This window comes from Hyaena hyaena, unplaced genomic scaffold (assembly GCF_003009895.1).
Source record: "Hyaena hyaena isolate Hyena2069 unplaced genomic scaffold, ASM300989v1 scaffold_542, whole genome shotgun sequence".
In the NCBI taxonomy this organism is placed as follows: domain Eukaryota; kingdom Metazoa; phylum Chordata; class Mammalia; order Carnivora; family Hyaenidae; genus Hyaena; species Hyaena hyaena.
In genome coordinates, this window is record NW_024081175.1 from 228169 (window position 1) to 253953 (window position 25785).

General features: G+C 36.1%; 1 protein-coding gene across 1 annotated transcript in view; it reads right to left on the reverse strand.

Moving 5' to 3' along the window:
* The window catches only part of MIPOL1 (mirror-image polydactyly 1), a gene marked incomplete at its 3' end in the record, with an annotated part of 200975 nt that extends 177766 nt beyond the window's left edge, over positions 1–23209 (reverse strand). Inside the window, exon 1 of the mRNA XM_039255719.1 lies at positions 23013–23209. The remainder of the gene's footprint in view (positions 1–23012) is intronic.
* Positions 23210–25785: the final 2576 nt, after the last annotated feature.

Genomic DNA, 25785 nt, shown 5'->3' on the forward strand with positions numbered 1-25785 from the left:
GGATAAATAAGCAAAAGGTGGCAAGCAGATACAACAGGGTATTATTCAGTCTTAAAAAGGAATGAAGTGTTGATAGATGTTACAACATGAATGAACCTTAAAAATATTATGCTAAGGAAAATTAAGCCAGACATCAAAAGATAAATATTATATGATTCCACTTAGATGAGGCCAGAATTTGGACTAAAGTAGAAGGTTGTTGCCTAGGGTTGAAAGGAAGAAGAGTAAGGAATTATTGTTTAATGGGTACAAAGTTTCTGTTTGGAATAAATAAAAAAATATAGAGATGGATAGTGGTAACGGTACACAACAATGTGAATATAGTGAATTTAGTTAATGCCACTAACTTGTACACTTAAAAAATGGTTAACAATAAAATGCTATGTATACTTTACCACAATGAAAATTTCATAGGAATATATACCAAATGAAAAAGAAGTCAATCTACATAGTTCAATATGTAAAATTAAAAAGAAATTATCAGAATGGATTTTTAAAAACCTATCTACCTGTTTACAAGATTCAGGTAAGTTGAACCAAATAAAATATGAAATAATTCAGGAAAGTTGAACCAAAAAAAGGATGTAAAAAGATGCCAGATGCCATGCAAATAATAAGCAAAAGACATTAAGTTATAATAACATGAGCAAAACAGATTTCAAGGCAGAGAGAGGGTCACTTTATAATGATAAAAGTTTCAATTTACAAGGAAAATACAAAATCTTAAACACATACAAGCCTAATAACATACACTTTATATATGTATAGCAGAAACCAACAAAACAATGAAATGAAAATGGATAATCCACAATGATGGAACACGACAAAAAACTCAGTAATACAGAAGAATTATACAATGACACTAACTAACTTGACCTAACAAATCTGAACATAAATTAATGTTCTACCCAAATATCCAGAATACACATTCTTTTTAAGCACATGCAATATTACAATACTGTGTCCCACTTTCTGGGACACAAACCAAGTAGAATCAAATTTCAAAGAATTAAAGAATTAAATTTAATTTAATTTCAAAGAATTAAAACTCGATGGAGCATTTTCTCTAACCACATTGTAAACTCAAAAATTGATAACAAAAAGAAAATCCTCATATGTTCAGAAATTAAACTTCCTATATATTCATAAATTAAATAAGGTTCCTATATGATTAGAAATTAATAACTCAAGTCACTGAAAAAATCTTGACGACAATAAGAAAATATTTTGAACTCTCAACAACAAATTTCACAAAGCAAAATTTGTTGAGATGCAGCTAAAGTACTACTTGGAGGCAAATTTATATCCTTAAATACATATATTAGAGAAGGAGACTAACAATAAGCTAAGCATTCATCATAAGAAATCAAAACTAAAGCAGAATAGATCCAAAGAGAGTAGAAGGAAGAAAATAATTAAGAAAAGTTAAATAAATAAGAAAATAAACACACCACTGAATTAACAAAGCCAAAAGCTGGTTCTTTGAAAAGACTGAAAAACTGATAAACTCTGGGAAAACTGATCAAGAAGAAAAGAGAAAATATACAAACACTATCAAGTATAATAAAAGAATATAATTAACATTTTTATGGCAAAATATTTGAAAATGGATATGTAACAGAAACAGTCCCGGGGGAAAAAATAACTTATCAAAACTAATACATATAGAAAACTTGAACAAGCCTATAATTTTCAAAGAAATTAATCAGGAGTGAAAAATATTCCTGGGCAGTAGTATATTCCAGAAATTATTATTATTCCAATGTTATTTGGAATTATTCTAATGTTACCCTAAAATCTCCAGAGTAAAAACATAGTAAAATCTTCAGGAAGATAACAAAAATCTTGATACCAAACCCATATAAGATTACCATAAGAAATAAGCAAATCTCATTAATGAACACAGATGTAAAACTCATAAAATATTAGCAAGCAGAAACCAGCATTATAAAAAAAAAAGTATTAATGTATTGTGCCTAAGTTGTGTTACCTCATTACAGATTTATTCAATAGTTGAAAAGAAATGCATCCATTATGCTATCATTAAAAAAGAAAATCAAAAGATAGGTAAGCAATTTATAGAGATGAAGCATCTGATAAAATTCAACACCCATTTCTTAAGAAAACTCTTCTCATTCTAAAACTATAATAATCTGATAACAGGTGTCTTAAAACAAACAACAAACAAGAAAAAATCCTCTAAGAATGGTAAAACACTAAAATCCTTTCCCTTGATACTGGAACAAATCAAGAATCTTGGCTATTCACTCTTCTTTCAACCTAAACCTGGGGTCTTTGCATAAACATTACAACCATGCAAAACCCCTAAGAAGAAAATAATACAACTTTACTGAGAGATATAAAAGAAAACCTAAATAAAAGGAAATATTTAGTATGGTCATGAATTGGAAACCTTAAAATTATAAAACTGTTCAAGCCGCACGTAGGCAAGCCATTTAGGATGCAGGCAGAGTTAGCAAGTACTGTAATCTACTAGGGCCACTAAAATTTAACCACTGCCATAAATTAGAAGCCTAATATCAGTTAACTAAGGTTTCTATATGTCACTCCTAACTGAAAATTTAAAACATTCCTCAAGAGTATCTACTACACATGCAGTTACACGGAGTTAAAATTCAGAAAACAATCCATGGCACTGCTCTGCCAACTTATGTTATTATTTAATTTTGAAACTTATAAGCATGCTTTCCATGAAACTGTTGGTTCAGAAATGAAAACGAAAGCTACAAAAAAAACTGAAAAAATTTTTGCAAAATATTTTTCAGAAATATTTTTCTCAAGGGGCGCCTGGGTGGCTTAGTCGGTTAAGCGTCCGACTTTCACTTAGGTCATGATCTCACGGTTCGTGGGTTCGAGCCCCGCATCAGGCTCTGTGCTGACTGCCAGCTCAGAGCATGGAGCCTATTTCAGAGTCTGTATCTCCCTCTCTCTCTGACCCTCCCCTGTTCACGCTGTCTCTCTCTCTCTCTCTCCTAGAAATAAATAAAAAATATTTTAAAAAATTTAAAAAAAATTTTCTGAAAAATATTTTGCAAAAATTAATATTTTAATCAGTTTCTGCATAATAATTTTAAGATAATATAAGATCTATTTCTTCCTATTCCCACTAAAGATTTGACCAATATTTACAGGTTTAAAAAGGCTCTTCCCTTGTCTTTGTGCAGCCTTACCTCCATGGGAGCACCTGTCACAGTGTATTTTAATTATTTACTTAGCTGTCCCTCTCAATTAGGCAATCTGGTTGAAAGGAGGTTTAAAATTCTCATTGTTGGGCCTGACTTACAACACTCAAGAAATGTATGTCGAATTGATAAAATCTTGTATGACAGATACAGTTTTAAGAGAAGTTAATCAACCAAGGTTATAATCTCACAACTAATTAGCAGCAAACTACTCATACATTTATTTATTTGGCAAGTATTTATTATTGTAGGTGCTAGATTCCAGGACTAAAACTAGACCTTTTGATTCCTTCATGTTCTTTTTATATAAAAGTAGAGAAAAAAGTTTTTTATTTTTTTAGTAATAAAATTTCTCTCATAGGATTACAGCAGAGTAGAAACTCCTATTAGAGAGGAACTCACTACTGAACCAACAACGCCTGTTTTGTACACCTGGAGGAAGACAATCCCTTGCTAATTAAACATGAAGAGGCCACATAAACTAGGGAAAACATTTCAAACTTTTGACTAAAATATTTTCCAAAAATCATAAAATCTAGAATAACAGAAAGGTAAAAATCATTATATTAACTCAAAAGCAAGACTGAAAAAGCCACATTATTTGCTAACCTGTATATCTGGAGCCTTCAATAAAGTACTGGTTTTATTTTCTTCTATCTAAATATCTTCTGTATCTTATTAACACTTGTATTTGGGTGGCATCTAAATAATAATCAGCTAAAACAATCATATAAAGCTACAGCAAGATAGTAATGTTAAGAGAAAACAAATTTTAAAACTTTTAAGCATGTTAAGTAAAAATAACTTTCAGGACATTTGGCATTTTGAAGTAAAAATTGCTTGGAGTTATTTCTCAATTATAACTTTCAAAATGTGAAACTCATACATTTGTAATCACACTGTTAAATAACAGCATCTTTTGTACAGAACTTACAGAAACCCAAGCACTTTCTGTCCCACAAACAAGTGCAAATTCTAGGGTTTTTTCCACAGCTTCCTCACTCACACCTAATTTGATAATAACTTTTTTAGCAATTCACCTTTTACTGAGTGTTGCAAATAATTCACCCTAAGTTTCCATAGAAGAACACATTTTACAAGCGGTATTTCCATTAGCTTATGTAGATTTCATATAAGTTACATAATTATGATCACAGATTCATCCAGTATAAACAGGTTTGGGGACAAATACAAGTGACTCTTGGTAAGTATATAAATCAACTGAACTGGTAGGAGGAAAAGCATCTACCAGAGACCAGTACTAACTTAATCATTACGCATACCATAGGCATCACTCCGTATGTTTCATATCGTGTATTTCATAAAATTTTAAAAATATAAAAATTCATCATTGTTACAAGAAATGCAGAAGTTTAGTTATGCTGGCAAATCATTAAATGGAAGCCATTTAAAGTAATTTAACTGTATGTTAAAGATTTTTAATATTTTTGGCCATTAGGGTACCTACAAAGTATAAGGATAGACCAATAGAAACTTAGCCACTCTATCAAAAAAAATCAAATGTATAATTACAGATGACAGGAAAATTACACTTTTATACGTAAGGGATAAAAATATATTTTACCTTTAGTTATGCAGTAAACAGACCAATTATTTTACTGTATTAATATATGGGTCACTTCAGTTTAACCTTAGTATTATCTTATTAGATACATGCCCTTGTTTGCCATAGAGCAATACCTAGTATACAGCTCCATCTAGTGGAGAAACACAAACATTTCCTGAGCTTGTTTTCGGTTCTCCCAATGAATTTCACAGTAAACCAAACAAAACTGAATTTTATTTATTTTTTTTTTTTAATTTTTAACTTTATTTATTTATGAGAGAGAGAGACAGCATGAGTGGGGGAGGGGCGGAGAGAGACACACACAGAGAACCTGAAGCAGACTCCTGAAAGTGGACAGGTGACAGCTCAGAGCCTGACATGGGGCTCGAACTCACAAACTGTGAGATCATGACCCAAGCCAAAGTCAGATGCTTAGCTGACTGAGCCACCCAGGGGCCCCCAAAACTGAATTTTAAAAAGGCCAGCTTTTCACTCATACTGTGTAATTATGATATTTTACCTAATCAATATTCTAACAAACATCTTCTATTTGGTCAGTGATATTTTTGAATATTTAGGATTTCCTCAATATCTTTTAACAAATTTTTCCATATGAACAAGATTAACAGTTGATTTTGCAAAGGAAAAACTTAGTATTCATACTGTTCCTTTAAAGGGGATAAAAGATACAAAAGTCACTCCATAAGGATGAAGCGACATTCTGCAAGCAAATGTCAGTGTAAAACTCTCTTCAAAGTTCCTATGGTCATGATTTCACACTGGTAGGGAGATACAAACAAAATATAACCCGGGTTTATAAACACTTTGCTGACCTTTCCACCAATGATAAGTAACAATGATGAATTTTTAGATTTTTAAAATTTTATGAAATACATTAATATTATAGCAGACTTTGAACTGTCAACAATTTCCCCTTTAATAACTATTTTTAAATACACTTTTAAAACAATATAAAAATATTCTAATCATTGATGTAAGGACATTTCAAATCAAGCTTAATTATTTTTGAATCATGTACAAAACATATAAATTTAACTAAAATCAGGCACCAACAGTAGTCTGTTATACTACTGATTGTATAACAGAAAGAGGTATATAATCAGTAGTAACACTAAAAGACTTTTCCTCTTAATACTTATTTCCACATCTCTGCTTTAAACTCATTACAGCATTGAAGTGTATTCCTTTAAATGCTGATTTAATTAAAATTAGGATTAATTAGCCCACAACTCTGTGATGTTAATTCATATGAATAACAGAGTTATCATTCATTAATCTTTTAACAACATAAAGATTTAATACTGTAATAATTCATATCTCTAGTGCCTGTTGAGCACAATATTGAGTAGAGGAGTATATACATTTTAAATGAATAATCCAATGTAAATACTTTTAATGAGACTGTCATCTTATTTTGAAACTTTAACAAAGTTTTCAACTTTTTCTTTATTGATAAAGGTGCTTATTTTATTAAATCAAACTTTTTAAATTTTTTTATTTTTTGAAAAAATTTCAACGCTTTTTTATTAAAGAGAGAATGAGTATGGAAGGGGCAGAGAGTGGGGGAGGCACAGACTCGGAGGGAGGCTCCAAGCTCTGAGCTGTCAGCACAGAGCCCAAAGCGGGGCTCGAACTCGTGAGCCACAAGATCATGACTTGAGGTGAAATCAGACACTCAACCGACTGAACCACCCAGGTGCTCCTCAAATCAAATTCTTTCAAACTTTTCTTCCTTTTTAATATCATGACAGACTATAAATTTGATACAATGTACTTAACTTTGATAAAATGGTTTTTAAATTATTATTTTAAACCTACAACCTGACCTGAGGGGAGTGGTTGAGGATACTATCAACAGTTGGGAGGTAATCCACTTGCTAAACAAGAATCTTAACCCTTAGGTATCCCAACACAAAGTTTTCTGCTATCCTTGGTCAGTACCAATTACTCAAAGTTACCAATTTATCAAAATTATCATCTTCCCCTGACTCTATGGACTTTTTATTCTATGTATTGGGACAAGAAATGCAAGTTTCTTTCTCAGTTAAAAACTAGAAAGTGAGAGGGTATATGGACCCAAGACCAGTCAAAAAGTTCATGTCATTCACATTTTAGTCATCTTGAAAGAGGATTAGAGAACACTGGTGATGCTGAAAGACTAGGTGAGAGAAAAATTTGCATGGCTCTTCCTTTGTTGCATTAGGTCAAGTCTTGTCTCTCCCGTGAATACAAAAATCAGTGGCAAAAACCAAAGGTACAAGTGCCATGGAGTAATGTGAAAGCAGGGCAAAACTACTTCATACTGAAAAGAGATGAGATCTTAGTCCATCTGGGCTGCTGTAACACAAATACCATTGGAGACGGCTCTCAGACCACAGAAATTTATTTCTCACAGTTCTGGAGGCTGAAAGTCTGAGATCAGGCTATCAGCAAAGCTGAGTTCTGGTGAGAGTCCTCTTTTGGGCTGAAGACTACCAACTTCTTACATATTCTTGCATGGCAGAGAGCAAAAAGGGGAAGCAAACTCCCTCAAGACTCTCAGAAAGACACTAATCCCATGCAATGAGGGCAGAGTCCTCATGACATTATTGTATTCTAATAACCTCCTAATCTCCTAAACTGTGGTTAGGGTTTCAACATATGAATTTGGGGGAGGAGGATACAAACATTCAGTTCATTACAAGATGTAACCATCATTTACTCTTCTAGCTTCTCCAAAACCCAGACTTGTTGGATTAAAATCATAGCAGCTCCTATTCCCAAAAGTGCAGGAAAATCACATTTTGTTATCTTCTTTACATCCAGGTCATGTGACAGAACTGAAGCCAAAGAGTGTAAGCAGAAGTGATAAAGTGATATAAGCCAATTTCTAGACTCACCCTTAAAGGCATTCTATGAGATCCTCTAGCCCTCTCTTCCCCTCCCTGCAACAACCTTGAAAACCTCATTTGAGATGGTGGCATCAGAAGAGAGAAGGAACACTGACCTCTAAGCCAAACTTTGATGAGTGAGAAATAAACCTGTGTTGGATTAAGTCATGATATGGGGGTTATTAGTGCAACACAGCCTCTCTTAATCTAATACACAACTGAAAGAGTTCCAGCCTCCTGCCTCCAATTCTGACCAGATTAAGTTCCCTGGTGCAGTAAACAAATGTCAACAGGGATTCTGTGGTGCCTAAAAGTCTAAGACAAAGCTCACGCCACTCCCTCTTCTGAATATATATACACACATACTGTTTCAAGCACACACATTCACACATATTTCATTTTTTTAGACCTTGTGTGTTTCAGTTCAGTTCCATCACCATTCCCAAACCCAAGATAAGGCAAGAGATGGCAGACAGCGACTGTACTGGTTTAATAACTAGAGCTGACTCTTGAACAATGCAAGTTTAAACATCTGCAGATGTTTTCATAAACACAGCATACTATGAATGCATTTTCTCTTCCCTATGATTTTTTTTATGAGTTTGTTTTTAAGTAACCTCTACACCCAACATGGGTCTCGACATTATAACTTTGAGATCAACAGTTGCATGATCTACTGACTGAGCCAGCCAGGTGACCTCCCTTATGATTTTCTGTCAGCACAGAGCCTGATGAGGGGCTTGAACTCATGAACCATGAGATCATGTCCTGAGCCGAAGCTAGGCATATAACCTACTCAGCCACCCAGGCACTCCAATGAAAGGATTTAAACACTTTCTTTTTTTTTTTTTTTTATATATATATTTTTTAATGTTTTATTTATTTCTAGGAGAGAGAGAGAGAGAGGGACAGCATGAGCAGGGGAGGGTCAGAGAGAGAGGGAGTCACAGACTTTGAAACAGGCTCTAGGCTCTGAGCTGGCAGTCAGCACAGAGCCCGACGCGGGGCTCGAACCCACGAACCGTGAGATCATGACCTAAGCGAAAGTCGGACGCTTAACCGACTAAGCCACCCAGGCGCCCCAAGATTTAAACACTTTCAAAACAGAGCTCCCTTTCACTCGGTCACTTCCCTATAACTAGTTCAGGGCTGATCGTTGTGGAATCATAAACTGAACACTGTATTTGGATACAAGTGCTGCCACTTACCAACTCTGTAGCCTTTGGCAAATCACTTCATTTTTCTGTTCTAGGGAACTGAGAAAATAAGTAGTCCCTAAAATTTTAGATTTCACAAGCTAGTAAAATTGTAGGATTTTCTTTTATAAATGACTTAAAAAATAGAAGCAACTATCTTCAATAATCACAAAATAAAGAACATTTTAGCAGAATATACCTTCAAAAAAGACCATCCTTTAAAAGGAATAAGTTTAACTTCATGAAAAAGCCAGACAGATTCTGCAAAGACTGTGGTGGAAGCGGCATAGTTTTGAACCTTCCTAAATATCCTTATAAAAACAGAGCAACCAGGATTGCAAAATGAAACCATAAACAAAGTATCTACCACAAGACTAGGTAAACGACAACACACAACACCAGCATCTAAAAGACCTATAGGATATCCAGCATCTGTGCAGAAAGGAAGAGAGGGAAACAGAGCAGAGTTGTACCTGAAGCAGCAACTATGTTCTTGGCAAGCAAGTAAGAATGCAAAAGGTCTGAAGTGAAGGAGCTGGAACAATCAAAACCATACGAACTGTCAAAACATTTGGACAGTTTCTTACACACTGGGATGAAACTGAAAATAAAGTCTACATTTGTAGGGAAGAGACAATATGGACAAAATAAAAATGAAGTCCCAGTAAAAGCTAGGGAAGGGAAAGTGGTACAGGTAAAAGATCTTAAAAAGTTACTGGCCATTCTTTAACACTTCTCAAAAAAATTTTTCTAATTAATTATTTACATTTAAACCTTTTGACAACTCCTTTAGAAGATTTCAAAGGGCTTAAAAATCATTGCATTCTGGTATAAACAGAATACCTGATTACAATTATTCCATAACCATCAGAAGTCAGAGCTGATCCAATATTAATATCATATGCAGCTGAATTCCTGATTTGCTAAAATTCACTGATGATAAGAAAAAAAAAAACAAACCCACAATTTGAGACACAAATTCTAGGCACTGCCCAAATGACCACATCCCTTACTTAGAAAAGTCCAAAATATACTAACACAAAAGTAGAAAAAATATATCACCCCTTATATTCACCACTAAAATATATTCTTAAAATCTTAATGTGTTCCCCTTGTCATTTTTGTTTTATATATTTAATTTTTCACAATAACGTATAATAAGCATTTTTCTTCAAAACACTCCAGTAACCATTGACCTTAATATTCCACTTAATGAGGACGCCTGGATGGCTCACTTGGTTACATGTCTGACTCAGATTCAGCTCAGGTCATGATCTCACAGTTCATGAGTTCAAGTCCCACATCAGGCTCTGTGCTGTCAGCACAGGATTCTCTGTCCCTCTCTCCCTGCCCACCCACTTTCTCTCTCTCTCTCAAAATAAATAAACTTAAAAGAAAAAGTACTCTTGGGATGCCTGGGTGGCTCAGTCAGTTGGGTGTCCGACTTCAGCTCAGGTCATGGTCTCACAGTTTGTGGGTTTGAGCCCAGCGTAGGGCTCTTTGCTGACAGCTAGCTCAGAGACTGGAGCCTGTTTAAGATTCTGTGTCTCCCTCTCTCACTGACCCTCCAGGGCTCATGCTGTCTCTCTCTCTCAGAAACAAATAAAACATTAAAAAAAAGAAGAAGAAAGAAAAAGTACTCTTAAAAAAATATTCCACTGGAGGGCAAATCATCATTTTCTATTATGAAAAGCACTAAAAGGTGCATCTTTGTAGCAGCTTTTTAAAATCTCATTAATACTAAATACAGAAATGTTAAATACTAGTCTAAATTTTTATCCACTAAAACACAAATAATACAATCTTTGCCTTTTCATAAAGTAATTCCTAAAATTAAGAACACATTTTGGATGAAAAACTATTCCAAAAAAATTTTAGTGAAGAAATATTTAATTTCTCTAATTCTTAAGGTCTATCTGCATGTAGACCAAACATGAACTTTCAGAACCAACCTGTTCATATTCATATGACAAAATATTTTAATTGAGATTTTAATCTAAAATGGCTAGCAAAAATATAGGCATTTTAAAGATGTTTACATAGATTTTACTTTAAACTAAGATGGAAAGTAATCACCTGCATGAAATAAAGACAGTAGAAATGAGCCACTGAAATCCTAAACCAAGTTTACCAGTAAAGAATCATAAAGAAACTCACAGTGACTTTTTGTATGTGAATTTCCTAAATTACTGTTCACCTACCCAAATGAATTAGAATAATCTTGCCCACTGTGCCAGCTCATGCCACTGAATAAAATGTTCTACTTTGGGATATCATATGCTATATCATATCACACAGTATCTGTGGCTCCCATGCTGGTAATAAGCTCTTTGACATAAATTAAGGAAATGGCTTTGATTTACATTAAATTTAAAAGATAATAAAAGTATTACAATAATAATTAGTATCCAGACATGCTACTTAAAAAAGTAAGTCATACTTCAGAAAATAGTTCATTTAAAAGAACAAATTTAAATGTTTAAAATTTTTTAGATTATATGTACATGGTTGGAACTTAATACAAAACACTATTTTAACAACTGAATGCAAACAGCATCTGTAAAAAATTACCATTCAAGTTCCATCCACGAAGTAGAGTAATAATGCAAAAATTTTTCTAACTGTGATGAACACTTATATCCTTGTATCTTAACATAAAACTATACAATATTGGGTCATACTTGGTAAGACATTACTTCCTAAGATCAAAACATTATCTAAAATAAAAACACACAAATAATGAAATGAACACGGTAGGGGAGAAAAAAATGTTTCCTCCATCTTATTAGGGTTCCTGGTTGGGCCTGAATAGTAAACTCACAAAGACTGATTAACAGGAGAAAAGTAGACAAGTGCATTTAAGGTAAGTTTTATGTGGATTGGTAACCTTCACAAGGAAATGAAGACCTAAAGAAAAAGTTAAGCCTGAGTATTTTTATACTATATATCATGAAAAACAGAAAGTCATTAAAAAATGTGATAGGACAAAAAAGGTACAAGCCAAGGACAGTAATACAGGGAAAACTTAGCAATGCCTGTTTATCTGGATTCCTCTTGGTATATCCCCTATCTTGGGATATAAAGATGCTCTTTTCCTACAGGTATAGGAAGAGCATCCCTCACATGAGGGTTTTATGACCTGCTTTAGGGGAAAGGGGGCATGCGCCGTTTCTCAGAATCTTTCAGCTTAAAATATTCAATATGCCAAACTGCCGTATTTTGCGGTAGGTTATTCTGAACCCCACCAACACGAAATGAAAATATCTTACAAATTACCCTTTCCTAATTATATATTTTTTAGGATAATAGAGCATATGGGGGAAGACATGCAAATACTAATCAAAAGAAAGTAGAAATGACTACATTAATTTCAAAGTAAAACAAGAAATATTACTACCAAGACAAAGTACATTAAAGGGTTTAATTCAATAACGAGACATAAGCAATCCTAAATACGTAAGCACTTCACGACAGTGTCAACATACCCAAGAAAAAATTGATGAAAGGAGCGACAAACAAATCCATAATTACAGCTGGAAACTTCACTATACCTCTCTCAATAATCAGGAGAATAAAAACTCAGAAAATCAGCAATGTGGAAGACAGTATTATCAACAAAGTTGACCTAATTAACATTTATAGAAAACTCCACCCAACACAGAATACACAATCTTTTCAAGCACATGGCACATTTACCAAAAAGATTCTATACTGGTCCATTAAAAGAAATAAAACAAAATCAAAAACAAACAAACAAACAAAACCCTCAATGCATAAGAATTAAATCCATATAGGGGCACTTGTGTGGCTCTGTCTGTTAAGTATCCGACTTTGGCTCAGGTTATGATCTCGTGAGTTTGAGCCCCACATCGGGTTCTGTGTTGACTGCTCAGAGCCTGGAGCCTGCTTGGAATTCTGTGTCTCCCTCTCTCTCTGCCCTGCTCACATTCTCTTTCTCTCTCTCTCTCAAAAATAAACATTAAATTTTTTTTAAAGAATTGAAACCATACAAATTATGTTATTTTGCCACAACAGAAATACACTTGAGATCAATAATAGAAATAAATAACAGAAAGGTATCTCAAAAATTCCCCAAAACTTCTAAATAACCCATGGTCCAAAAAAGGAAGAAGGGAAATGTTAAAATATACTGAACCATATAAAAATGGAAACACAAGATATCAAAATTTGTGGGATGCAGCTAAATTAGTGCTTGGAGGGAAATTTATAGTATTAAACACATATAGCAAAAAGGGAGGAAGAAAAAAATTTTTAAGTGAGGAAGACCTCTTATTAATACATAAGCTCCCACCTTTAAAAAAAGCACAAAATTAAAAAAAAATTAAACTCAAAGAAAGCAGCAGGAAAGAGCAAAACTCAATGAAATTGAAAATGTATAATCAACACAGAAAATCAATGAAACTGGAGCACCTGGATGGCTCAGTCTAACATCCAACTATTGATTTCAGCTCAGGTCATGATCTAGAGGATTGTGGGATCAAGCCCTGCATCAGGCTTTGCTTGGAATTCCCTTTCTCTCTGCCCCTTCCTCACTGACACGTGCATGGTCTCTCTCTCTCCCTCCTCTCAAAATAAATAAATAAACATTATTTAAAAAAAAAAAAAAAAGAAAGAAAATCAATGAAACCAAAAGCTAGTTCTATGTAAAAGAAAGAAACAAAGAAAGAAAGAAATTGGTAAGCCTCTTGCTAGACTGGTCAAGATAAAAATAAAGGATACATAAATTGCCAGTATCAGGAAGAAGAGAAGGACATTTAAGTGATCCCATAGGCATGAAAAAGATAAAAAGGGAATATTACAAAGAACTTCATATCTATAAATCTGACAAACTTTTTTTTAAAATTTTTTTTATAGTTTATTTATTTTTGAGACAGAGCATGAGTGGGGGAGGGGCAGAGAGAGTGGGAGACACAGAATCCGAAACAGGCTCCAGGCTCTGTCGGCACAGAGCCTGATGCGGGGTTTGAACCCATGAACCATGAGATCTGACCTGAGCCGAAGTCGGACGCTCAACCAACTGAGCCACCCAGGGGCCCCTGACAAACTTCTTGAAGGACACAGCCTACTAAAGCTAATGCAGTAAGAATAGATATGCAGAATAGTCCTGTTTCTATTAAAGAAATTTAATTCATAGTTTGCAAGAAACCTTCCATCAGAGAAAACTCCAGGTTCAGAGGTTATACATCTCTGAAACCCCTTTCTTTCCTGAAAACCTCCTTCCTCAGGAGGCTCCTCTTGAAACTGGACCATATATGTTCTCTAGGGCATACAGCTGTCCCATTGAGAACATCATTTCACTCTTCTCCTGGGTTAGATTTACAGTTTCCTATATTCCAGGCCTTTCTTTCACTTCTTTATTTTGCTTGAGCCTAACTTCTGATGCTTTCCCGGCACGAAAGTATCTTTGTTCCACTCCCATACTTCATTGTTAAGTAGCCACAATTATGGTCAACAAGACAGATGTTGATACATTCAGCACTTTTTTCTATTTTGGTTTTCTCTCCAGAATCCTTCAGGATTTCTTTTTTTTTTTTTATTCTTTTTTTTTTTTTATTCTTTTTTTTTTTTTTTAATATTTTTATTTATTTCTAGGAGAGAGAGAGACAGCGTGAGCAGCGGAGGGTCAGAGAGAGAGGGAGTCACAGACCGAAGCAGTCTCCAGGCTCTGAGCTGGCAGTCAGCACAGAGCCCGATGCGGGGCTCAAACCCACGAACCGTGAGATCATGACCTAAGCGAAAGTCGGACGCTTAACCGACTAAGCCACCCAGGCGCCCCTTTTTTTCATTCTTAATGCTGTAAAATTTCATAAATGTATGTCTTACAGGTAGATCGTTTTGTTTTAAATATTGAACATTCTTAGGAACAGAAACATAATTACACCTGATTTGTAATGAACCTTGTTTTGGTTAGGGTGACAGAATTTGGGGTAACATTTCTCTGTCACCTTTTTATTTATGTTGCTTGCAAGAGTCTGTAACAAGCATATACTATTTTTATAAAAAGCTATGCCATTAAAAAATAAAAAAGAATGTCCCACAATGTCAATTAAAACTTTAGACATTCAAACTCTGATTCCATAATTCTACTCCTAGAAATCTATGTTCTAGCAAGGGGTGCAAATATATACAGATAAGAATGTATATAGCAGTGCTGTTTATACTATTAAAAAATCAGAAACAGCACAAATGTCTATCAGTTAGGGTTTGGTTAAACAAACTGTGGTACATATATACTATAAACATTATGCATCCATATATACACTGACACAGATGTATAAAATATTACTAAATGAAAAAGGGTTTTATAAAACAATAAATCATTACCACTGTTGTATTAAAATAAAAAAGTAAACAAAGCAAACCAAACCATGTGTTTGGGTATCTATACAGATGTAAAGAAATGCATAAAGGTTGAAAAGATGCATTCCAGGGTGCAGTAGCTTCTATAAAAGAATGGTAAAGTGTATATAATTTCCACAACTGAAAATGAAATAATATAAAATATGAATGAATTTAATGATCACCAAATGCTTCAATTCTAAGACAAAGATGTCCCACTGGATTTTTAAAAATCCAATTTTATGTCCACATTAACCAAAAGAAGGTTGTCATAGCTATATCAAAATCCAAGAGGTCACAGATAGGAGAAAACTAAGGAAATACAACAACTAAATGCAACATGGGATCTGGATGGGGTCCTAGAACAACAACAAAATTAATGGAAAAACAGGTAGTATTTGGATAAAGTGTATAATTTTGTGAATAATATTATAACAACATTAATTTCTTGGTTTTGAGAATTATACTATGATTATGCATTGTGAACATTACAAGCAGGGTGAATGAAGAGTTTTACAGGGACTCCTCTACTATTATTCCAACTTTCTGGTAAGTCTAAAATTATTTCAAAATAAACAGCTTTTAAAAATAGCAGACTAGGCTTGGGGCACCTGGGTGGCTCAGTCAGTTGAGTCTCCTCCAACTTCAGCTGAGATCATGAACTCACAGTTCGTGAGTTTGAGCCTGCTGTCTGGCTCTCTGCTATCAGTGCAGAGCCCACTTTGGATTCTCTGCCACCCCCCACCCCCGCCTCTCTCTCTCTGCCGGTCCCGTTTGTACTCTCTCTCTCAAAAATAAATAAACATTAGGGGTGCCTGGGTGGCTCAGTCGGTTGGGCTCAGGTCATGACCTCATCGTTTAGGAGCTGGAGCCCCACGTTGGGCTCTGTGCTGACAACTCAGAGCCTGGGGCCTGCTCTGGATTCTGTGTCTCCCTCTCTCTCTCTGCCTCTCCCCTACTTGCTCTCTCTCTCTCTCAAAAATAAACATTAAAAAAACACTTTAAAAAATAAACATTAAAAAAATTGTTTTAAATCAGACTAGACTTTAAAACAAAAGGCATTACTAGAGATAAAAATGAACACTTCTTGTGAGAAAAAAAGGTTCAATTCATAAGATAGACTACTAATAAAGTTGTATGTTTCTGATAACATAACCTCAAAATAAATAAATAAATAATTGGCAGAACTACTAAGGAGAAATATATCTATGATTACACAAAGAGATTTAATACACTGTAAATTCTCAATATTTATCAAGCAAGCAAGCACACGTACGCTTGCACACACCACACCCCACAACCACATACACCAATCAGTAAGGAGAGAGATTTTAAAAAAAGCATTAACAAATCCCATCTAATAGACACAATAAAGCATTGCATCAAACTACACAATTCACATCTCTGTTTCTCTCTCACACATTCATACTCACGCAGCATTTAAACAAACAAGATAACATATACAAAACAAGTACTTACACATTAATATTTTGATGGTAGTTACAGGGGTGTTAACTATTTAAGTATTCACTGAACTGTGCACATATATTTTATACCCTTTTCTTTACATGTATTACATTTCACAATGAAGTTTTTAAAATGAAGTTTTTAAAAAGTTAACTTATCTATTAGATATAACTATTTTTATTTCAGTTTTTCAAAACTTGTTCCACAGCAGCCAAATTCTCAAGAAGAAATTATGGAGAGGGGAAGTTGGTATACTTCAACAGAAAATAAAACAAGATTCAGGATTAAGGGTTCCAACAAAATAATCCTGTTGTACTCTAGTAGCTTCTGAAACTTATAAATCCAGGAATACTACAGGCGATTCTCAAAATAGTATTTATTTACAATCAAATCACCGTAATGAAAACCTACAGATAAATAAGAGTAAACGACCTGAGTATCTGTATCCCAAACAGTAAAATATCTAAATTAAAAATACTTTCAATACAGACAATAACTGAATCAGAGGTGCATATGTCAACTGTCAAAAGGAGTTTTACAGTAAATTTGTCTCATCAATTATCCATTTTAATGAAACCCTCAACCAATGTATTAATTCTCAACTTTCTAAGTAATATCTCCTTATGTTGCCAGTTTTCAAATCAAATATACAGCAATTAAGTTATAGCCAAAACAAATACAGAATGATTACTTTTCAAAATGTAAAAATAACATATTCTCAAATATGTTTAAAATGACAAAAATAGGGGCACCTGGGTGGCTTAGTCAGTTAAGGGTCTGACTTCGGCTCAGGTCATGATCTCACAGCTTATGAGTTCAAACCCCGTGTCAGGCTCTGTGCTGACAGCTCAGAGCCTGGAGCCTGCTTCAGATTCTGTGTCCCTCTCTCACTCTGCTCCTCCCTCGTCATGCTCTGTCTCTCACTCTCTCAAGAAAAGATAAAAAACACTTAAAAAAAATTTTTAATGATAAAAATAGACTAAAGCTATGTTCACAAAAACTTCAGGATGGACTATTTCTTTTATTAAAAAGTTTCTTTTTATTAAAAACTAAAAATTGGGAGGCGCCTGGATGGCTCAGTCGGTTAAGCGTCTAACTCTTGCTTTCAGTTCAGGTCATGATCTCGTAGCTTCTGGGTTCAAGTCCGGTGTCGTGCTCTGCACTGATGGCAGAGCCTGCTCTCATTCTCTCTCAGTTTTTCTCTCTCTCCCTCTCTAAGGATAAATAAATAAACTTTAGGGGGAAAAAAATCTTAAAAAAAAATTAAAATTGGGGCACCTGGATGCCTTAGTTGGTTAATCGTTCAACTTAAGCTCAGGTCATGATCTTGTGCTTGGTGAGTTTGAGTCCCACATCGGGCTCTGCACTGACAGTGCTGAGCCTTCTTGGGATTCTCGCTCTCTCCCTCTCCCCAACGTGCTCACTCTCTCTCTCAAAATAAATAAACTTTAAAAAAAATTAAAAATTACTAACAGCAGTTTATTACTTATCTGTTGCTGCTAAACAAAGTACTCCAGAACTCAGCAGGTCAAAACAACACCTCAGTTCCTGAGGAATCTACCCTTGCTTAGATGGGTCCTGGAGTTCAGGGTCTCTCACAAGGTGATAATCAAGGTGTCAGGCAGGGCTACAATGATTTTAAGCTTTAACTGGGAAAAATTTTCCAACTTCACTCAGTAACTTTTGGCAGGACTCAGTTCCTGAGGGTTACTGAATTGAGCACTTCAATTCTTTGTGGGCTATTGGCCAAAGCCTCCCCTCAATTCCTTGACAGGTGGATCTTTCTAAGGTCAGCTCATGATACAGCAAATGGTTACATCAGAGTGAGCAAGCCAAGAAAGGTCCAGCAAAAAGGAAGTTAGAGTCTATTATAACATAATCTTGGAAGTGACATCCTACCACTTTTGACATACTCTATTAGAAGTGAGCCTTTTGGTAGTCTACCCTCAAGGGAAAAGCATTATACATTAGTGTGAATACCACGGTTATCTTAGAAGGCTGACTCCTACAAGTAGCATAACAGAAAAGACAAGTGAAATACAAGTCAGGAGAACTAGATTCTAGTAACTTATGTGACTAACTACAATCTTTAAAGACCTCAGTATTTTCATTGCGAAAAACTGAGACCTAAAAGGCCTCTAGGGTAATTTAAGTTCTAAATTCTGTGCTTCTCTACTAAGTCTATTGCAAAGAATTACCAAGAATTAGAGATACTTGGTCAAAATGCCTCATTTTATAAAAACCAAATTCCAAGAAAGGTTAACATAGACAGGTAGTAAACTATACTTATTCTGCTCTTACACCCAGTGCTTTTGCACAGTAGCACATTGCTTTTACAGTCAATGTACTAAAACAGCCCTATCCCTTCTTTATAATAGTATCAAAATCCAAGATATTGAAATGGAAGTTGAGAATAATAATACGCTACTAACAAGAGCCGCAAAAACTGATGTTGTGAATTATCTTTTCCTTTCACCAACCCTAAAGTGATCTCTGTACGTGGAATGTGAGATGAACTATCCTCTGCCCATCCCCAGTCACATTTATCTAGACATTTCAGTAATAAATTTTCTGGAAGGGAAGTATAAAAGAAACAAATAATATTTCTCTCACAGCAGAGAAATACAGTCACCTTAAACAAAGAAAGATTAAATATAACCTAAATGAAACATCTAAAAATAGAAACTGCAACCAGAAAAGGCAAGGTCTATCCCCACTGGAATCCTGGAAAATACAACATCCCAGAGGTCAACAATGACAACATGATGCAAGCAATGTCCAGGGGAGTTGGTTCTCTCGGAAGCTAATGACAACATCTGGACTGGTAGATATATCCTTAGTAGTCAGGGTCCAGTACTGTTAAACATTTGCATTACATAAACGCCCTATGTGTTCCTATACGAAATCCACTTAATACCCTTTACCAACCCTAATAATTTGTAATGACTCCAACTCTGGTTCAAGAAGTCCAGTGAAAACAATGCATATAAGTACAATTATTTGTGTGGCAATTATAAAGCAGTAAAGTATTTGCATTAGTCAAAACGTGTGAATGAGTGAGTATAAACACATGTATATAATTGCACAAATGGATCCAAAATTTTTATGTAAGAAAGGCTAAAGGACAGCAGTTGGTGGTGGCAGAAGCTAGGCTTAGTGGCTTATCTTAAATCTTAATATCTTATCTTTAATCATAATAATCAAGTAAGAATGACCAAAACTCAATTATCTATCTCAAAGAAAAGATCAAGTTGATGAGAATACCCGTTAAGTCTCTCATTGGTTTTAGCATATTTCTAAATACATTAATAAACTCACTTCTATAAGCCACATTAAAAAAAAAAAGAAATTGTTAACACAAATGTTAACATAGGTTGAAATAGCAGTCAAAAAATTTTTTTATACTTTCCAAAGTTTTTTGGTAATTTTGATACTGAGTGAAAAGCCAGGGGGCCCAAAGTAAGAGAAGATGCACTGGACAGTCCAATGGGGGCATTTCAGGAAGAGAGCACCTCCATCATGGGCAGGAATGAAATAGCTGAGTTTCATGGCCCAAGCCATTAGCTATTACTTTCCATATTATGAGAATACTCAAGAATAAAAATTTTAAGCAAGCCATCCCACCATGGAATGGCTCAAAAGACAGTATCTCAAAGTATTGCAAAAAGTATTTTATGCTTTTTATGTATTTTTTTTTCTCTCCAAGAATCCAGAACTGTTTATTATTTATCCTTTTCTTAGCATTTTATGCAGTATCAGAAAAGGGGTTCTATTTCCTTTCTTTTCTCTCCTCTTACCTCTCTTTTGTTCCTCAGTTATAATGGGATAGGAAAAAGTAGGAACAGTACGAACAGTTTAGAGAAGCCTAAAACAGCTCTCTAGTTAGCCTTGAGGTACAACTGGTAAGAAGCAAAGAAAATACTTAGAGATTTCAAATTTAACTCCAAAACACTACAGCGCATGCTGCTTAATAATATTACTTAACCTCAAAAGACTACAACATACAATACTTAATATTATTAGTTTTCCGGGGTTTTTTTCAATAGTTTCACCATCACCAATGGGCCAAAGATTGAGCTGTTATTTTGAACAGTCATTTTGCAACATAGTAGGTTGGCAATCTATGAAACAAGAATCAAAGAAAGGAAGAAGAGTGAGGGAGCAAGGGAAGGAAAGCAAGCAAGCAGGCAAAAAAGGAAAGGAAGTATGGAAGAAAAAAACAACAGAAGCTGTATATTGTATATGGCCTGCAAAGCCTAAATACACAAGCAGTCATAGCTTTATACAGTAGTGCTTTAAATGAAACTTTACAATGCAAGGACTGCCTGTATCTATTATTTGGCCTCTAACAAAAAAATGATGACCCCTGCAATAGAGGAATCCAAATGGCCAATAACGTATGAAGAGGTGTTAAATATTATTAGTCATTAAGGAAATTAGGAGAAAACACCAATGTGATATCACTACACACCCACCAGAATGGTTAAAATGAAAAAGACCACACTAAGTGTCGCAAGCATTTGGAGGAGTTAGAATTCTCAAATAATGCTAAGAGGAGTGTTAAAACACTAACTTGAACAACTTTTTTGGTAGTGTATACAAGAAATACATACCTGCACACCCTACATATAGACATTTCACCAACAGTATATCTAACAGAAACGTATACATAGGTTCACCAAAATACAACAGACCCTTGAATAATGTAAGGGTTAGAAGCACCAACCCCACACAGTCAAAAATCCAAGTTTAACTTTTGACTAAGAATTTAATTACTAATAGTCCACTGTTGACTGGAAGCCTTATCGATAACATAGTCTATTAACACACATTTTGTATGTGTATTATATACTATAGTCTTACAATAAAGTAAGCTAGAGAAAACACTCCTAAGAAAATCATAAGGAAGAAAATATACATTTACAATAGTATACTATATTTATCAAAAAAATCCACTCATGAGTGGACCCCTACAGTCTAAACACATGTTGTCCAAGGGTCAAATGTACTTATAAATATGTTCCTAACAGCCAAACACTGGATGGAATACTATGCGGCTTAAGAACTACTACTCCATAACTTGTGTAAATCTCACAAATATTGAGGAAAAGTGATTCTTAAAGGACTATTTACTGCATGATTCCATTTATATAAAGTCAGTAACAAGTGAATTCACAGATGACTTTAGAAATCAGCATAATGGTTACCTCTGGAAAGGAATCTCACAGAGTGGAGTTTCTAAGATGCAAGTAATTTCCTTTCTTGATCTAGGTGCTAAATACATGGATATGTATGCTTTGTGAAAATTCAATGAGCTGTACACTTATGATTCATGTGGTTTTCTCTATGTCCATCATACCTTAAAAGTTAACACACTAAAAAGATTTTTTATAAAATTTCTGGCTTTAAAGGATTGTGTACAGCACCTTTTCATTTTTCTGACTTATCATCATTACTTCTCACCAATAAGATATCTTAATTCCTGTTATCTTATATGGAAGTCGGCTTACCTTGTTTTTCTTGGTATAATATTGCACAGGATACCCAAATGATTATGTACCTGTCATTTTCGGTTAGTACCACACTAGATCCCAAGAAGAAACTGAAAAGCCAATAACTTTCATGAGAATATGTTAAAGTTACCTGGAGGGTGGGGGAGCCCTGAAAAGTGGTTTTGTTTGGCCCTTTGTTTTGGTTTACCTTTGTCTACCGCCACAGTGATTTAATCTGCATGAAATGTTCAAAGGAGCTTTTCAAAAAGCCTGTTTCTGTGGTGTTTAGTTCCTTCCATTCCTGGAGCTTAAGATACTTCTTCACAAATAATACTGGGTGGTGTCACCTTCCAGAGAAATTTGGGCTCAGGCACACTGTGAACCTAAAAAATTCTAACAGTATCTTTCTACAGGACGGCTCCTTGTGCCCAAAGAAGCACCGTAATCTCTGCTGAAACTTACAAGTGTGAGAACTGAAATACACAACGATTAAGTCCCTCTCAAGGACACAGAGTCATAGGTTGAGCCAGGACCTGAACTCTCCAACTAACAGCCACTAAAGGGAAAAACAAAAAAAAACCTACACCCTTGGATAAATACTCAGCTGTTGAACTTTTGTAGTAAGAAACAGCAGGATGCCGAAATTACGCCCAGAAAGAGGACCTGAGGACCCCACGACGCTGACCTTCGCGTGAGCTCCATCACTCCCCGCCAACATTCACTGGGTGTAGACTCCGCGCCGCCCCTTCTGCTCCAAGGAGGCTGCGGCCGGAAATTCCAGGGCTGGATCTAAGCCCACCCCTCCTTTTCTCCGGTCGCCAAAACTCCCAGCCTACCTGTTTACCGGAGATGCGCCTGGCACTGCCTGGAGAGCCGACTCTGGGCTCTCGCCCCGAGTTTCTGAGGCCCGACGCGTGGCCACCACGTCAGCCAATCGTCGCTCGCTCGGAACCTCCAGACCCCGGGGCCCGCCCGCCAGGGGAGGTGCCCCTGCCCGCAAACAACCGGGCGGGGCCCTCTGAGGGAGGAAGCCAGCCGCACGCCGCGCGCCGGGGCCACAGGGAACCGAGGCGGAACGGGAGCCCTACAGGGGCATGCGGCGCTCACTGGGCATGCGCAAACTACCGCGCTAAATCCACGGGGCGGGGCCTCTGGACGACTGTAGGAGCTTGTGAGGCACTTGTAGGAGTTTAGAGAAAGACGGGTTTAGTAGTTTTCGGTGACTGCCCGGGCTGGACGCTACTGTGTCGAGTCCGAGACCACGAGCGCGTTCTACGAAAGCAAAATATTGCCCCTACAAAACCTAATCGGGCTAGAGGAGGGAAACCGTGTGGTTAAAAACGTGTCTTGTGGCCTCAGCTTTAGCCTTGCACTGTTCAAGAAGTTGAACGAATTGTGGTTTTCTGGTTAGTTTGTGTGTGGTTTGGGGTGAGAGGATACCGGGGAGGGGGGTATATTGTGAAGTGACGGTTGAATGAAAAGAGCTAAAGTTGGTCTCCAATTAGGTGAGCAAAAAGCAAATACCTACCTAGCTCCTGGCCAGGGAATATTTACAAACTAAAACTTGAAGATGGTAAACTTTTTGACTGAAGTCGTAGAACGAGATCTGAATGCCTATCCTATGTTCATCTAATGGATTCTTTAAGACTCAGTGTTGAACCTTCTAGAAAAAAAGAATTAAGTCCTCAATTCATGTACCTCTGTGTTTAAACAAGAAAGGACTGACATTATTAAATAGCTACTAGTAATTCAGATGTGGTTTTCTTGTTCCCCATATCAGTATTGCTTTTACAAATGTCACCTTAACTCCTTCCAACACCAAATATTTATTGAGTACACACTATGTGCCTGTAACTCTTCTGGGTGTTTGATAAGCAATAATAATGATTTTCTACTCCACATCCCCAGAGATTGGCATAACCGGAAGTGTGGATAGTTTCCCAACACTTCATTAAGTGCAAAAAAGGGGAGTGAAAAATAAGACCTAAAAAATTGGATATAAGTTTGTTGAAACAAAATAGGTTGTATTATTCGCAAATCCTTGGCTTTTTTATTTTTTTCTTAGTTTATTGTCAAGTTGGTTTCTATATAACACCCAGTGCTCATCCCAAGTGCCCTCCTCCATGCCCATCACCCCACTTCCCTCTCCTCCACCCCCATCAGCCCTCAGTTTGTTCTCCTATTCAATAGTCTCTCATGGTTTGCTTTCCTCCCTCTCCCCAACTATTTTTCCCCTTCTTCTCCCCCATGGTCCTCCATTAAGTTACTCCTAATCAACCAATAAGTGAAAACATAAAGTATCTGTCAAACTCTGACTGAAATATTTCACTCAGAAAAACACCCTCAAGTTCCATCCACGTTGCTACACATGGCCAGATTTCATTGTTTCTCATTGCCATGTAGTATTCCATCGTACAGATAAACCACTTCTTGATCCATTCGTCAGTTGATGGACACTTAGGCTCTTTCCATGTTTTGGCTATTGTTTAGAGTGCTGCTATGAACATTGGGGTACATGTGCCCCTATGCATCAGCACTCCTGAATCCCTTGGGTAAATTCCTAGCAGTGCTATTGCTGGGTCCTAGGGGAGTTCTATTGTTAATATTTTGAGGAACCTCCACACTGTTTTCCAGAGGGGCTGTACCAGTTTACATTCCCACCAACAGTGTAGGAGGGTGCCCGTTTCTCCACATCCTCGCCAGCATCTAGAGTTCTCTGATTTGCTCATTTTAGCCACTCTGACTGGCGTGAGGTGGTATCTCAGTGTGGTTTTGATTTGTATTTCCCTGATGAGGAGGGATGCTGAGCATCATTTCATGTGTCTGTTGGCCATCTGGATGTCCTCTTTGGAGAAGTGAGCATCATTTCATGTGTCTGTTGGCCATCTGGATGTCCTCTTTGGAGAAGTGTCTGTTCATGTCTTCTGCCCATTTCTTCACTGGATTATTTGTTTTTCGGGTGTGGAGTTCGGTGAGTTCCTTATAGATTTTGGATAGTAACTCTTTATCTGATATGTCATTTGCAACTATCTTTTCCCATTCCGTTGGTTGCCTATTAGTTTTATTGATTATTTCTTTGCCGTGCAGAAGCTTTTTATCTTGATTAGATCCCAATAGTTCATTTTTGGTCTTGATCCCCTTGCCTCTGGGGATGTGTCAGGTAAGAAATTGCTGCGGTTGAGATCAAAGAGGTTGTTTCCTGCTTTCTCCTCTAGGGTTTTGAGGGTTTCCTATCTCACATTCAGGTCCTTCATCCATTTTGAGTTTATTTTTGTGTATGGTGTGAGAAAATGATCTAGTTTCATTCTTCTGCATGTTGTTGTCCAGTTCTCCCAGCATCATCTGTTAAAGAGGCTGTCTTTTTCCCATTGGATACTCTTTCCCGCTTTGTCAAAGATTAGTTGGCCATATATTTGTGGGTCCAATTCTGAGTTCTCTATTCTATTCCATTGGTCTATGTGTCTGTTTTTGTGCCAATACCATACTGCCTTGTTGATTACAGCTTTGTTGTAGAGGCTAAAGTCTGGGATGGTAATACCTCCCGTTTTGGTTTTATTCTTCACTATTTGGCTATTTGGGGTCTTTTGTGGTCCATACAAATTTTAGGAT